Consider the following 15,149-nt stretch of genomic DNA (forward strand, 5'->3'; position numbering starts at 1 on the left):
GATGACGACATTCTTCAAGCCGCTGTGCCTGCGCATTTTCGAATAGACACTAGCAATCCAGAAACTTCATTTAAGGACCAGACTGTGCCGAGCAAAACACGCTACAATCTGAGGTCGAAGGTTGGCCAGAAGAATTGAACACTTTGACATTTCGTTTTTCCCTTTTTACCCAAAGACATTTCTTTTTTTGTTCTTTTTACCCCCTTGTTTCTTATGTGATATTTAGTATTAGATGTGCCATCCGTCTCCGTCGCAGGGTCACGGTAGGAGACTCAGACTGTAACCTTTTTTTGTTCTTTTAGTAAGTGGCTAGTGCCTCAGGATATACAGAAGTGAGTAGCTGAGTGATTGAGGAAGATTGCCGTGAGCGACATTTTTTTTAGATAAAGATGGATGGTACAATAATTGTAGGTAGGGAAAATAGGAAGTATGAAATGAGACTGAAGTATTGTAAATTATTGCGTAGTCGTTTTGGCGTAACTTTGTGTGTTTTTATGTTTTTGTGTATTTTATTAGCTTGCACAGGTTGGATCGTACATGTTCTGCAGCAGAAAAATGTTGTTAATTCTACGACTTCTTTGCCAACTCATCTTTCTGTCCTTTCACATAGAATGCATACTCTACTTCCGCATGAGCAGATAAGGAGGGCCGAATATATGAACAATACGTTTGTTCAGCTGTTACACCAGCATCAGTTGGCTATTAATATGACTGATTGTTGGGTGTGCGGACTCATGCCACACAATACACATAAGGGAATGCCATATCTGGTTCTTCCTATTTCATATAAGGGTTCAGCTTGGGCCTACCTGGCTATGTTTTCGGCCGTATACAACAACAGACTTAAAAGTCCCGTTAAAACTTTTGGGAATGGATTGGATTTTAGCCACAGCTCTTTGATAAAGGGTATAGTGGTGATGGCTAAGATCGCAGAGAAGAAAAAGATTCCATTAGATGAGAAGAGAGCTTATGAAGGATGGAATGTTACCCATTATGTTTCTAGACTTGGCGACAAAACTAGACAGGGTGGGTCTTCTCTAGTATGGACCGTACCCCATTTCTGTCTCCAAGTTAATGGCAAAAAGATTGACAGCAAACAGTGTTGTCTCTTTACTTACATTTTCTCGTCTCCTGACTTCCCTCCGTTGGTTCCGTCTCGAGGAGCATATTTTGTCTGTAATGATAGAGCTTATACGTGGCTCTCTTCTAACTTTTCTGAACCTTGTTATATAGCTTTTTTCCTTCCCCCTACATATACGGCTCGGTCAGACCATCATAGAACTAGATATAGCCGAGGTATATTTGATGCCAAAGACACGGCAGAACAAGAGGGAGGAGACTTTCTTAAAGCATTCCTTCCCTTTTGGGGTCCAATGGCCAACAGGAGACACATCAGACAATTGGTTGGTGTGGTTGAGACCACCATCAATGTTAAAGCAGGTGCGCTAAGTAATATTACAGGCAGAGCTTCAGGCTGACCGTCTTATGAGGTTGTAGAATCGAATTGCACTAGACGTGATCTTAGCAGACCGAGGAGATGTCTGTGGATTGATCGGATGTAGTTGCTGCATTTATATTCCAGATGATGCTCCGACAATACACCAGGCCATTTCCAGATTGCATACCGTCTCCGAGTCGATTCTGTGGAAAAAGGTAGGGCAGATGTCGATCGAGAACCTTTTTCAGTATTGCCCGGCGCTAACCGCCTCTCATACCACTCAAATCTTTCAAACAAAGAGGCAGGCGCTGGAGACTGGAAGGCAGGAAACAGAAGTTTTTATTCAGACGGAGCAGAACACGTCAACTCAGACAACAGGGTATCTTCTCGAGCTGTTCTAACCGCATCTCTGAGGCCTGGCCTCTTATACACAAGTTTATTGCTTTATTGCATAAAACACATCTCTGTCAACACTTTGGTGTACGGAAAGACATCCTCTGAATCCCCGCTTCAAGCCCGTTCCCACACACATTTACAGTAGAAGTCCCCACCCCGGTCACAACAGGTGACGATTGTCGCGCAGCTGGGCATTCTGCCGATTCCCGGAATGCATGGGGATGATCGGATCTCATGGGGTGGGGGCATTGATCAGTTGTGAATCCTTTGATGGTGGAAGCTTCCTACTGTATAAGGGGGGGCAATAAATAGCATCCGCAGGGCCAGGTGGCGGCCTGGGAGTGAGCAGGACAATCGGGCACAAAGGAAAAGGGGGTTTATCAAAGGATACGGGATCATGAAAGGAATGGAGGGAGGTGTTGAGCTGGGAACAGGATGGGGTTCCGAGGCAGAGTTGCGCTGAAGAGGGGTTTATGGCCCAAGCATGTGAGAGCGGGGGCTGTCAGCGCGCGGGGGATGCCTGCGAGGTTAGGAGCGAGAGAGAGACGCGCTGGCTATCGGCAGTGGACAGAGAGGCCATGGCATTCAAAATGGCTGCCACTTACGCGCACAAATGGGCCTAAAAAGGGACAAGATGGCGCCGATAATGTTGATGTCGAAAACTAGATTTTAACAGTCCTCCCTTTTCAACATATCTAGCCAGCTTGTCTAATCGATATCTATCTTCATCAAGTTCCTAACCTCGACATCGTACAATGCTCTCATGCGTTCTTTTTCTAAGTCCAAAGTCTTAGGGTAGATACAGTTTGCACATAGTGAACACAGAGGTGGCAGGCATTGGATCCCTAGGCAGAACCCACATATCACAACAACAGGAATCAGTATAATCGTAAATAACCTCCACCCCCAGTTCTTTACAGATCCAACCACCAAGCGACCATTCTTCTTGTTCCTGGTGAACTTCTGAGGAAAGTCTGTGGAGGTGTTCAATGGCCTTGTATACTGAGGGTGAATTGTCCGGTATATATGTGCAGCAGCAGGACCCAATGATGCAGCATGCTCCTCCACGATCCGCTAGAACCACATCTAGAACAAGGCGGTTCTGGAGGGCCACCAGGCAGACCGCTTGGAGATCGGCTGTATTGTTCGTGAGGATGCCAGCTGTAATGTTCATCGTTGTTTCAACTGCCTGGGTCAAATGTCGGATGGCACGGCTGTTCGCCATCGGGCCCCAGAGTGGAACAAGTCCCTTCATTGCATCGAGGAACTGTGCTCCGGTGGAGTCGGCTTACTCAATGTCCTTGGCTCATTTTTGTCTGTGATGATTCGCTGGAGCCACATAGGTCGGAGGAAGGATGAAGGCAATGTAACAGGTGCCCCCCCAGCCTTTGGGGAGCCAGGTGTAAGCCTTTGTACCACAAACAAAGTACATGTTCGGAGAGGAGACAAAAGAGGGTGGATCAGTGGAGTCCAAAGTTCTGGTGATGCGGCAAGCGCTGCGGACGACCAGTTGTGTCCCAAGCCCTTCGATGCACATAAGGCCTGTGACGTTGATGACGGATAGGGCCACAGTCAGAGTGGCAGCTGTTCGTTTCTGGAGGTAGAAGGTGGGTCTGGTCGGATTGTTAAACACCTGCATTTCAATCCGTTCTTTGACGGGGATGTCCATGTGGATAGAATCGTTGGATGTCTGTGGGCAGAAGTGTGCAGCAGTTTTCTTTGTTTTGTTCTGCCAGACCCCATGAAAGAAATGTGTCATAGTTCTGATGGAAGTGGCATTATCCCTGTAGCTTTCTTGCAAGAGGATCAGCCAGGCAAGGCAGGAGCCGTGAACTGAGAAGGGTGAAGGGATGAAGGGTATAGAGTGTCCAGTGGCTTGGGTTAGCAACCCACAGATCCAGCAGTTGGTGGCATTGGTAGCAAGATTGTGCTGGTGCAGCAGTTGCACAAAGGAGTTGTTCCAAAACTCCTTACGCCTTTCTCGGAGCTGGGGTGAAAGAGAAATCAGATAATGTTCTTTCAATGTGTCAGGAATGTCTCATGAGCTGGTGCGCTCTCTTCCACAATCCAGAGGGTGGTCATGAGGAGGAGGCAAAAGAGAAGGGCGATAAAAAGAGCAATAGTCTTTGAACTGTGGATTTTGTCAGTCTTTGGATTTCTGTAGCGAATCTTCGGATGTCCGGTTGCTTCCATCATCTGCGTGCCGGGTGCTTCCATCATCTTCTTATCGGGCGCTTCCATCACCTTTAAGGGGGCTCGGTAGCAGGCAGAACCACAAACTTCGTCTGGCTTCTCTCCTGACAGCCTTAGTAGTGTTAGGCCACCGCTCTGAGAATTATGACTTAGTCAGTGGTCTGCTTAGCCGAAGCTCCCTCCTTTCGTCGCAGGTTATACCCTTCTCTGGATGGCACAGTGAGATCGGGAAATTTTGCTAATTCAAGTGTCTCTGTATCAGGATAGTAGTTCAGAGATTGTCGGTCTTTGTTCAGGAGCTCTTCCTGGGTAGCCACGTCTTCGGTCGTTGTCAAAGTCGAGGTGATTTTCTTGCAGTGGTGTGCATGCACCCGATTGCGCTTTCCCTCCACTCGAAGAGCTGTTCGGGTGGTGATCAAGACTTGCCAGGGGCCCGTCCACCGGGGTTCCAGACTCTTCGCACGCTGAAAGTTTCCAATCAGTACGAAATCCCCGGGTTGGATGGCGTATCCGGGACCCCTGGAAGCATCGGGAATGGCATGCAGCACCTGTTGGTGGATAACAGACAATGTCTTAGTCAATTTGCACAAGTAATCAGACATTAGGACGTCCGGGACGTCATGAATAGAAGTCGGTTTTGGTGCAGACCAGATGCTCATGGGCCGGCTGAAAACGACCTCGTAGGGTGTCAAGTGGTGTTTGGTGGGGGTGGAACGCATTGATAGCAATGCCAGTGGGAGAGCGTCTGGCCATTTCAGTCCTGTGGTAGCCACTATCTTAGCCAGCTTGAGATTCAATGTGGCCACATGTCGTTCAACTAGTCCAGCAGATTGGGGGTGGAAGACTGCGTAGAACTTTTGTTTTACACCCAACCCCTTCAAAATGAGCTGGATAACTTCGGCTACGAAGTGGGGGCCATTGTCGCTCCACAAAATTCGACAAAGGCCGTAACGAGGGACGAATTCCTTTAGTAGTACCTTTGCAGTGGCCATGGCAGTGTTGTCACGGGTTGGAGAGGCGTCCACCCACTTGCTAAATGCGCACACTACAACAAGTACATACTTCAGGCCTTGGCATCTTTCTAGCTGGATGTAGTCCATCTGCAGGACTTCAAATGGATGATTGGGGACCCCAAACCCTCCCCGGGGTACTATAGTTCCTTTCCCAGGGTTGTGTTGCAGGCATATCAAACATTGTTGGACCAAACGTTTGGCGGAGTCTGCGATCTTATCATTGTGCCAAACTTTGGAGACGAGCTCGGTCATAGGGGCAGATCCTATGTGTGCAGGAGAGTGTGCCATGGTCAGTATGGGGATCAGGTATGAATCGGGTAGCAACCACTTGTTCGTGTCCTTTGTCCGCCAGCAGCCTTCATCGTCTTTCAGTCCCACCCGTGCCCATTCAGTCAATTCGTGTTGCGAGCTGGCCATTTGGATATCCCTAATAGTTTCCCTAGCGTCTGTCCATTTCTTTGCTTGTGACCTGGTCACTTACATGCGTGTCGTCATCCTATTTTCAGCTGTAGTTCGGGCAGTGAGGTCGGCTAGTGCATTCCCCTGTCCAATGATGTCTGTCACCTTTTTGTCTGCTTGGCATTTTATGACTGCAAGTTGTTTGGGAAGAAGGACTGCCTCAATTAAGGCGGAGACTAGATCTCCGTGTGAGATGGGGGTGCCATGTGAGGTCAGGAATCCTCTCTCCTTCCAAAGGAGCCCAAAATGGTGAACCACCCCGAAGGCGTACTGGCTGTCGGTGTAAATGTTTGCCGTGGTTCCTGCTGCCAGGATACATGCTCGTGTGAGGGCAATCAGTTCTGTTGCCTGTGCAGATCGTTGTGTGATGCGGGCTGTCTCTACTACAGTTCGGGCTGTGGTAACTGCGTAAGCAGCTGAGGTGGTGCCATCGGGGAGTTTGATGCAAGAACCGTCCACCCATAGCTCTCCGTCAGGGTCAGGGAAAGCTGTGTCTCTGAGGTCGACCCTACCCCTAGTCTGTTCATCCGTGAGGGTCACGCAGTCATGTACAGGGGACACATTGGGATCGTTCTCTGGTAGGGGTAACAAAGTCACTGGATCAGTGTGGTGCATCTTTTCAGGGTGATGTGGGGCACAAGCAGAGTCAATTCATATCCAGTCAGTCGTGCACTCGTCAGGTGTTGCGTCTTAGTCTGGTTCAGGAGGTTGTCAACCGCATGGGGTACTAGCACCGTGAGCACGATCCCCTCACTTTGTCGGATAGAGATAGCAGCGGCACCTACAGCTCGAAGGCAGGCAGGCAAAGCTATGGCTACGGGGTCAAGAGTGGCAGAGAAGTAAGCGCATGGTTGTTGCTTTGGGCCAATGGACTGGGTCAAGACAGACAAAGCACATCCCCCCCTTTCGTGAGTGTAGAGGGAGAAGGGCTTCGTGTAATCGGAGGTTCCTAGGACGGGGGCCGAGCAGAGGGCATCTCGTAGTTCTATGAAGGAGGATTGGCACTCAGGGGTCCAAGGGAGTGGGAAGGGGACAACTTTAGCCAGCAGAGAAAGTAGTGGTTTCACAATGAGGCTGAAATTTGGCAACCACTGTCGGCAGAAGGAAGTGAGGCCTAGCAGGGAGCGGACTTGTTTCTGGGTCTTAGGGACATGGGTCTCTAGAATGGTCTGGATTCGGTCGGGAGTAAGTTTCTTTCCGTCTTTTGACAAGAGGTGGCCTAGATAAGTAACCTGGGGTTGGCAGAATTGCAACTTCTTCTTGGAGACCTTGTGGCCATTTTCCTCAAGGAAGTGCAGGAGTTGGATGGTGGCTGTGACTGCAAGTGGAGTGGTATCAGCCACCAAAAGGATGTCATTGACGTACTGTATCAATACCACTCCATCTGGTAACTGGACTGCGTCCAGTTGTCTCTTGAGGGCCTGACTGTAGATGCTGGGGCTTTCAGTGTAGCCTTGGGGTGCTCGACAGAATCTATATGAGCGGGCTTTTAGGGTGAAGCCAAAGAGGTATCGGCTATCTGGGTGGATGGGGATAGAGAAGAAAGCGTTCTTTAGATCAATGACAGTGAAGGTGGTGGCAGTGGAAGGAATCAGGGTCAGAATAGTGGTGATGGCTGAGACTACGAGGTACTGAGGTCCAACTACTTTGTTGACCTCTCGTAGGTCGATGATGAAGCGATACGCTTTCTCATCTCCCTCTCCTTGCTTCTTTATGATGGGTAGGATAGGGCTGTTGCAAACATTGCTAACTACTTCCTCTACCACTCCTGCGTCTATAGGGGACTGAATAATCTTTACCAATGCCTTCTCGCCCTCGGGCGATATCAAGTCAAGTCAAGTCAAGTCAAAGGATTTGTATAGCGCGCTACATACCCGGAGGGTCTCAAGGCGCTTGAAGAAGGGGGGGATTACTTGTCAAATATCCAAGTTTTAAGTTGCTTTCTGAATGCAAGGTGGTTCTGAGTGAGACGAAGGTGAGTGGGGAGTGAGTTCCAGGTTTTAGCTGCGAGGTAGGAGAAGGATCTACCTCCCATGGTGGTTTTATTGATGCGAGGTACGGTAGCAAGGGCTTGGTTGGAAGATCGTAACTGGCGAGAGGGGGTGTAGAAGGAAAGTCGTGTGTTGAGGCATTCGGGTCCAAGATCGTAAAGTGCTTTGTGTGCGTGGGTTAGGAGGCAGAAAGTAATCCTCTTATTGACGGGGAGCCAGTGGAGGTTTTTCAGGTGACTAGAGATGTGGTCTTTACGCGGGATGTCTAGTATGAGTCTGGCTGATGCGTTCTGGATCCGTTGGAGTTTTTTCTGGAGTTTTGCGGTGATACCAGCGTATAGGGTGTTTCCGTAGTCCAGGCGGCTTGTAACCAGTGCATGGGTGACTGTTTTTCTGGTTTCGGTGGGGATCCAGCGAAATGTTTTTTGAGCATGCGAAGAATGTTGAAGCATGATGATGAAACGGCGTTGACTTGTCTGTTCATAGAGAGTGAGGAGTCCAGGATGACGCCCAGGTTCCGTGCGTGGTCCGTTGGGATGGTTGCTTTTCCAAGGGCCTCTGGCCACCAAGAGTCATCCCAAGCGGAGGGGGAGGTACCTAAGATAAGGACTTCTGTTTGTCTGAGTTCAATTTCAGACGGCTGTGCTTCATCCACTCGGCTACTTCTTTCATTCCTTCATGTAGGTTGGTTTTGGTGGTGTTAGGGTCTTTGGTGAGTGATAGGATCAGTTGAGTGTCATCCGCGTAGGAGATGATGTTGAGGTTGTGTTGGCGTGCGATGGCCGCGAGGGGGCTCATGTAAACGTTGAAGAGGGTGGGACTGAGTGATGACCCTTGGGGTACGCCGCAGATGACTTCAGAGGCCTCTGAGTTGAATGGTGGGAGGCGGACTCTCTGGGTTCTTCCGGTGAGGAACAAGGTGATCCATTCCAGTGCTTTTCCTTGGATTCCGATGTTTTTGAGGCGCTGTAAAAGGGTGCTATGGCAGACTGTGTCGAAGGCTGCGGAGAGGTCGAGCAGGATGAGGGCGACTGTGTCTCCATTGTCCAGTAGAGTTCGAATGTCGTCTGTTGCTGCGATGAGGGCGGTCTCCGTGCTGTGTTTGGCTCGGAAGCCGGACTGTGAGGAGTCGAGGGATTTGTTGCTTTCGAGGAAGGCGGCGAGCTGGTTGTTGACGGCTTTCTCGATGACTTTGGCCGCGAATGGAAGGAGCGAGATGGGGCGGTAGTTCTTGAGTTCGGAGGGGTCCGCTGTGGGGTTTTTCAGAAGGGCGCTAAGTTCTGCGTGTTTCCAGCATTCTGGGAAGGTGGCGGAGCTGAGTGAGCAGTTGATGATGTCTCGGAGGTGTGGTGCTATGATGGAGTCTGCTTTGTTGAAGATGTGGTGAGGGCAGGGGTCTGTGGGGGATCCTGAGTGGATGGAGTTCATCAGGTGGATGGTGTCCTCAGTGGAGATTGGGTTCCAGTCATTAAGGATGTTCAAGGGGGGTGAAGGTCCTGCAGAAGGTTGGGTGGGTTGGTATCCGGGTCGGTTGTCGAAGCTGTTGTGGATGTCTGCGATTTTGTTGTGGAAGAACGAAGCTAGGGAGTCGCAGAGGGCTTGAGAGGGGGTGATATCATTGGAGTTGGCTGAGGAGTTGGTAAATTCTTTGACGATGTTGAATAATTCCTTGCTATTGTGGGCGTTGTTGTCTAGTCGGTCTTTGAATGCGGCTTTCTTGGCAGCTCGGATTAGTTGGTGGTGTATGCGGGTGGCGTTTTTGAAGGCGTCCCTGGTGCTGGTGTTTGGGTCTTTTTTCCAGGCCTTCTCGAGGGAGCGACAGAGTTTCTTCAATTTCTTAAGATCATCGTTGAACCAGGAGGCGTTTTTGCTGCCTAGTTTGATTTGACGTTTTTTCAGCGGTGCTAGGATGTCGGCGCTGTTGGATAGCCATTGGGTGAGGTTAATGGCTGCTTGGTCAGGGTTTGAGGAGTGGGCAGGGGGGTTTAGAAGAAGCGATGAGGAGATCTGGTCGATGGTGGGAGTTTTGGGAGTATTGCGTCCTGTCGAACGGTTATGTGCACTGGGTCAATCATCATGCGTCCTACGTCCGAGTCAGTATTGGCCCACAGATACAGAGGCAGAGTGTCAAGTAGGGATGAGTCAGCGTCAGTGATGGAGAACATGCGTCGGGAAGGACAAAGTCTGAGCAGAGCCGGGTTGTCATACAGGAAGACCCGAACTCCATCTTGCGAACACCTAATAGTGGCTCGGAAATGCTTTAGCAAGTCAAGTCCCATAATGGCGTCAGGGGTATTTGAAGAAAGCAAAAACGTCGTGTCAGTGATGTTATTCTCTAAGTCAAAGGAGATCGGTGAGGACAAGGGGTTAGTGGAGGGCGTCACATCAAAACCTATCGATGTTACAAGTGAGCCAGACAAGGATGCCCTTGGAATCATTCGTTTAGATAACGCACTACGTGTCGCGCCAGTGTCTACCAGAAATGGAGACTTCGTACCCAGGACCTTAGCGGTGACATAAGGACCTTGCTGGTCAACATAGAGCTCAACTGGATCCCTCCCTTGTCCTAGGCAGTCCTATGCGAAGCCGTGGGTGTCGTCACAGTCAGACTGTTGGTACTGGTTCTGTCGGGGACGGTCAAATGTATTCGGTCTGCCCGATCTGTCGTTATTCGCATCATTCATGGACTCTCGTCCCTGTCCTCTATTTCTCGGTCCACCCGCTACGTCTTTGGGGTTCCTATTCTTATTCATCTCCAACAGAACCGGACACTGAGATTTCCAATGGCCGAATCCCTTGCAGAATGCACACTGGTCTTCGCTAATATCTTTACGTTCAACATAGGGTGCGGGAGAATGGTCTTTAGGGGGTGGATTCCTAGGGGCATTCGTCTGGTAATTTCCCTTGTACTGTTCTCGTCCTATGGTCACCCACTGCAACTGTGCAATCATCACCCTCTCCGTCAAATCCTTTTTCTTTTTCTCAGTCGCCCTATCATTTTCGTTTTTCTGATGTTCATAATATTGGGCCATCTGGAGGATAGCCGCGGGTTTGGAGGCTGCCCAACTACTCTCGTTGGCCTGCAGTTTCTGAGAGACCTCCTGCGACAGACCCTTGACATAATTCTGGACAAACAGATGGTGTCCGGTTGCAGTGGTCATGTCCTGACCACTGTAATCGGAGAACACCGTTTCAAACCGGGAGAAGTATTCTGATACATCTTCCTGGGGTTTCTGGCAACAGGCCGTCACTATCGACCAGTCTACTTTCTTTTCTGGGATCAGGGTTTTTAGTTTCTGCACAATTTTGTCTGGGAGTTCTAGAATGGATTTCAAAGGCTTTTGTCCAGGCTGTCGTTGTCTATCTATGCCATCGAGTTGTGACCAGGTATGCCCAAATAGCTCAAGGTGGTCGACTTTCCTAGATTTGCTTCCACACATCAGCTGGCAGACATAACCCGAAAAACTAATCGATGTCAGCTAGGGTCATAATCGTTGAACCTAGGGCTGTACTTAGTTTGGTATAGAAGGCAGTGGGGTTTTTACGTAAATCGGGCAGAGACTTCCGGAACGTCAGAATATCTTGCCGATCCCATGGTTGGTAGACCCAGTTGTACACTACCCTCCCTCTTGCATCTTGGTGGTTGATGTCATCGTGTGTTCCCTGACCTCGTGGGGGAACCCAGTAGGGGGCAGCCTCTCTTATTGGCATCATGGTGCTAGCTTGTTCTATTCGTGGTTCGGTCGCTACAGGTGTCGTAGGTTTAGCTTCCAACCCTTGTTCAGTGAGGTGGCGGAAAACCTCAAGTGTACGCACAAAGAGGTCCATCACGTCACACTCGCCTTCATCCCCGATATCGGCCTTTCTATACAGAGGCGTTAGGCTCTCGGGACCTTTGTCTCGGTATCGGTCATTTAGGGCATGATAACATAATCGTACAACAAAGTACCGTCTGTGGCTCCCAGCATATGAGTTGAACATATCCATGATGTGTTCCTCACTCTCCTTTCGTTCTACTAGTGTCCTTACTACCTTGTCAATCCCTGCTCGCTCATCTTTGCTTAACCTGTTCGTTCTTGTGGAATCTGTCTTTCGGGCCTCCGGGTCATCTAACATCGCTGCTTGTGCTGTATCTAGTACAAGGGGTTCGATCGGCGCGGAGGCCATGGGGACCGAGGCCCTGGTACTACTCTTGCCTGTGCTTGGGGGCAGCGGGTGCTGCGCTAAAGGTTGGGAAGGGGCATATGGAGGGGGCATGTAGATGATCGGGGGACCTAATAAAAGATCATCGTTGGCTCGCTGCTTTAAGGGTAATTCAGTCTATAGTGTAGAGGGTGTTCTAACAGGACACTGACTCGATGTTTCGGATTCTTGCTTCCGTTTGGCTTCCTCTCTCTCCTTTATCTCCTCTTCTAATTTTCTAGCAGCTAGGTGGGCTGCCTTTCGTAGCTCTTTCTCTAATCTAATTTTGTTTCTCTTTTTACGTTGTTCCGCTTCTTTGCGCCACATGCCGAGACTATCAAGCATAGTGGGCGTTGTCTTATTGTTACAAAGGGCTGTTTCTAGCGCGCTTATCTTATCTTCATCGAAGGATCCTATCAGTGGCCACTGACTTTTCTGATCCTTTTTCGTATATTTATGCCATAGTTTGCTATAGGCTATGGCGATGTATCCATGCTTCATGAACATGTCCTAATTAGGGGTGCCTTCCAGTGGAGCTGGATGGTTCATCTCTAATAAGCGGTCCGGGCTGAACCAACTACCAATCAGTGGGGAGAAGATAGGCATGACAGATTACAACGGGGGACAAAGGTCCGCACTACCTATCCTTTCACTACTAGCAAAGACCAGACAGAATATTTCTATTCTCCGTTATTTGCAAGCAGAGAATATCTCAAAGAACCAGTATTGAACAGTCAATGTTCGGACAATCAAACAATCAGTGGGGAGAAAGAATAGGCACGACGGATTACAACGGGGACAAAAGTCTGCGTTACCTACCCCTCACTATCTGCAAAGGAAGAGAGAATATTTCTATTTTTCCTCGTTTGTAGACAGAGAGAATCTCAAAAGAACAATCCTCGAACAAACAATGTTCGGGCAAACAATCAATCAGTGGGGGAGAAAAATAGGCACGACGGGTTACAATGGGGGACAAAAGTCCACGTTACCTACCCTTCACAACCTGCAAAGGAAAAGAGAATCTTTCTATTCTTCTACGTTTGCAGACAGAGAATCTCCAAAAAGAACCAACAATTCGAAGAGTAATACTAGTATTTTCCAAACAATCAAACAATCATTTCGCAATTTGTCGTGTTACACGACCTTACCCGGACCACATGGACAGTTTCTTGTCTTCCGAATCCAGCGCCCGATCGTCCTCTATTTTCCGTGACTGTCGTAGCACTCCTGATGGTTCCCAGTCAGGACCGTAGATCACTCAAGAGAGGTCCGTTCGGAACCAGTGAAGTTCGGATGATCGGCTGTCAGACGAGGGTCTATCGGACAGGAGCTCTCCTGATCGTTGCAGTCGTTCACTCTGTCGTCAGGACCTCTCCCACTGGATCCACGTGTCACTGATGGGCCTCACGTTTGGGACGCCAATTGTGGAAAAAGGTAGGGCAGATGTCGATCGAGAACCTTTTTCAGTATTGCCCGGCGCTAACCGCCTCTCATACCACTCGAATCTTTCAAACAAAGAGGCAGGCGCTGGAGACTGGAAGGCAGGAAACAGAAGTTTTTATTCCGACGGAGCAGAACACGTCAACTCAGACAACAGGGTATCTTCTCAAGGTGTTCTAACCGCATCTCTGAGGCCTGGCCTCTCATACACAAGTTTATTGCTTTATTGCATAAAACACATCTCTGTCAACACTTTGATGTACGGAAAGACATCCTCAGAATCCCCGCTTCAAGCCCGTTCCCACACACATTTACAGTAGAAGTCCCCACCCCGGTCACAACAGGTGACGATTGTCGTGCAGCTGCGCATTCCGCCGATTCCCGGAATGCATGGGGATGATCGGATCTCATGGGGTGGGGGCATTGATCAGTTGTGGATCCTTTGATGGGGGAAGCTTCCTACTGTATGGGGGGCAATAAATAGCATCCGCAGGGCCAGGTGGCGGCCTGGGAGTGAGCAGGACAATCGGGCACAGAGGAAAAGGGGGTTTATCAAAGGATACGGGATCATGAAAGGAATGGAGGGAGGTGTTGAGCTGGGAACAGGATGGGGTTCCGAGGCAGAGTTGCGCTGAAAAGGGGTTTATGGCCCAAGCATGTGAGAGCGGGGGCTGTCAGCTCGCGGGGGATGCTTGCGAGGTTAGGAGAGAGAGAGAGACGCGCTGGCTATCGGCAGTGGGCAGAGAGGCCATGGCATTCAAAATGGCTGCCACTTACGCGCACAAATGGGCCTAAAAAGGGACAAGATGGCGCTGATAATGTTGATGTCGCAAACTAGATTTTAACAGTTCATCAGGACAAAGGAGATGGGTCTCTTATGGGATGGTTTTGGGGAATATTGTCAACTTTGGAATGGAAGATCCTAACGTTCCTTGGAGCAATTTTGGCCATCATATTCTCTTGTTGTTTGTGTATTCCATGTGGTCCTGCAGTTTGTGGCCTACTGGCTACTCTATGTGTTCCACAGTCAGTAACTCCAAAGACAGAGAATATTAGGATGATGGTGCAGCAACAGCTTGAGGATTTTATGAACATTGACGTTGATTCCGACTCAGATTAGCATGAGTTGGTTTGTCTTTGCCTGAGTAATGGCAAAAGGAGGGTCTGATGTTCTATAAATTGCGAATTCGTTCGTGCTCAGCCTCCATTTTGTAGCCGCCGCCATTTTGTGTTGCCCTCACTCAGACAGCACGGCGAGCTAGATGTTTTTGTTGTTTCTGCATTTACGTGTCAGGTGGCTTCTTCGCTCTTGTTTATTAACGAGTGTCAGGGTCTGGCCGAGTACACTAATTCCTGTCTGAGCTGATTAATCCCCGTCCGGACCATTTGTTGGTTCGCACCATTCTTTCCTGTAGGTTATCTTATCTGCTGTCCTTCGCTACACGTCTCATGCATTCTCCTGTTTCACGACTGTCCTTCTAGAGCATACAACTGTGTTTTCTCTACTTGTAAACTGGATTGTGTGGATTCGTTTGTAATTTACTTAAGGGGTCGAGTGACAAGCATAACCACGGGAACTTAGGTTACCTAAGACTTAAAGCATTGTCTATAACATTTGAATTTTTTGGCCCTTAGACCTTTGGTGCCTTTAGACTATCTTGTGTCACATGACTGGATGTAACTGACAGTTAGACTTTGTGACTTCCTCCCAGGCAGTCACGCAATAGAGGGTTTAGATGTGCCTGAATGGCCATCTGCTGACAGGATGGTGGGGGGGCTGGAGCTGAGCACAGTCACACTTACAACTGAATAGCCAATGCCGTGCCTTCACATAAACGGCCTAACAACCTCACAGTGTCACTACAGCCAGTTTGGAATAAAGTCAAGGGAGGAAGGAATTTCTATGTACTTACAAAGCCACTGTCTAGAAGTTTCTCACACATTCCAGAACCAGGGCATTAGGGAATCAAATGGGGACCTTAGACACCAACTGTTTACTACACTTCTGGACCTGTGGATACTATGCCAGGAAGAAGG

This window comes from Lissotriton vulgaris, chromosome 4_1 (assembly GCF_964263255.1).
Source record: "Lissotriton vulgaris chromosome 4_1, aLisVul1.2, whole genome shotgun sequence".
NCBI lineage: Eukaryota > Metazoa > Chordata > Amphibia > Caudata > Salamandridae > Lissotriton > Lissotriton vulgaris.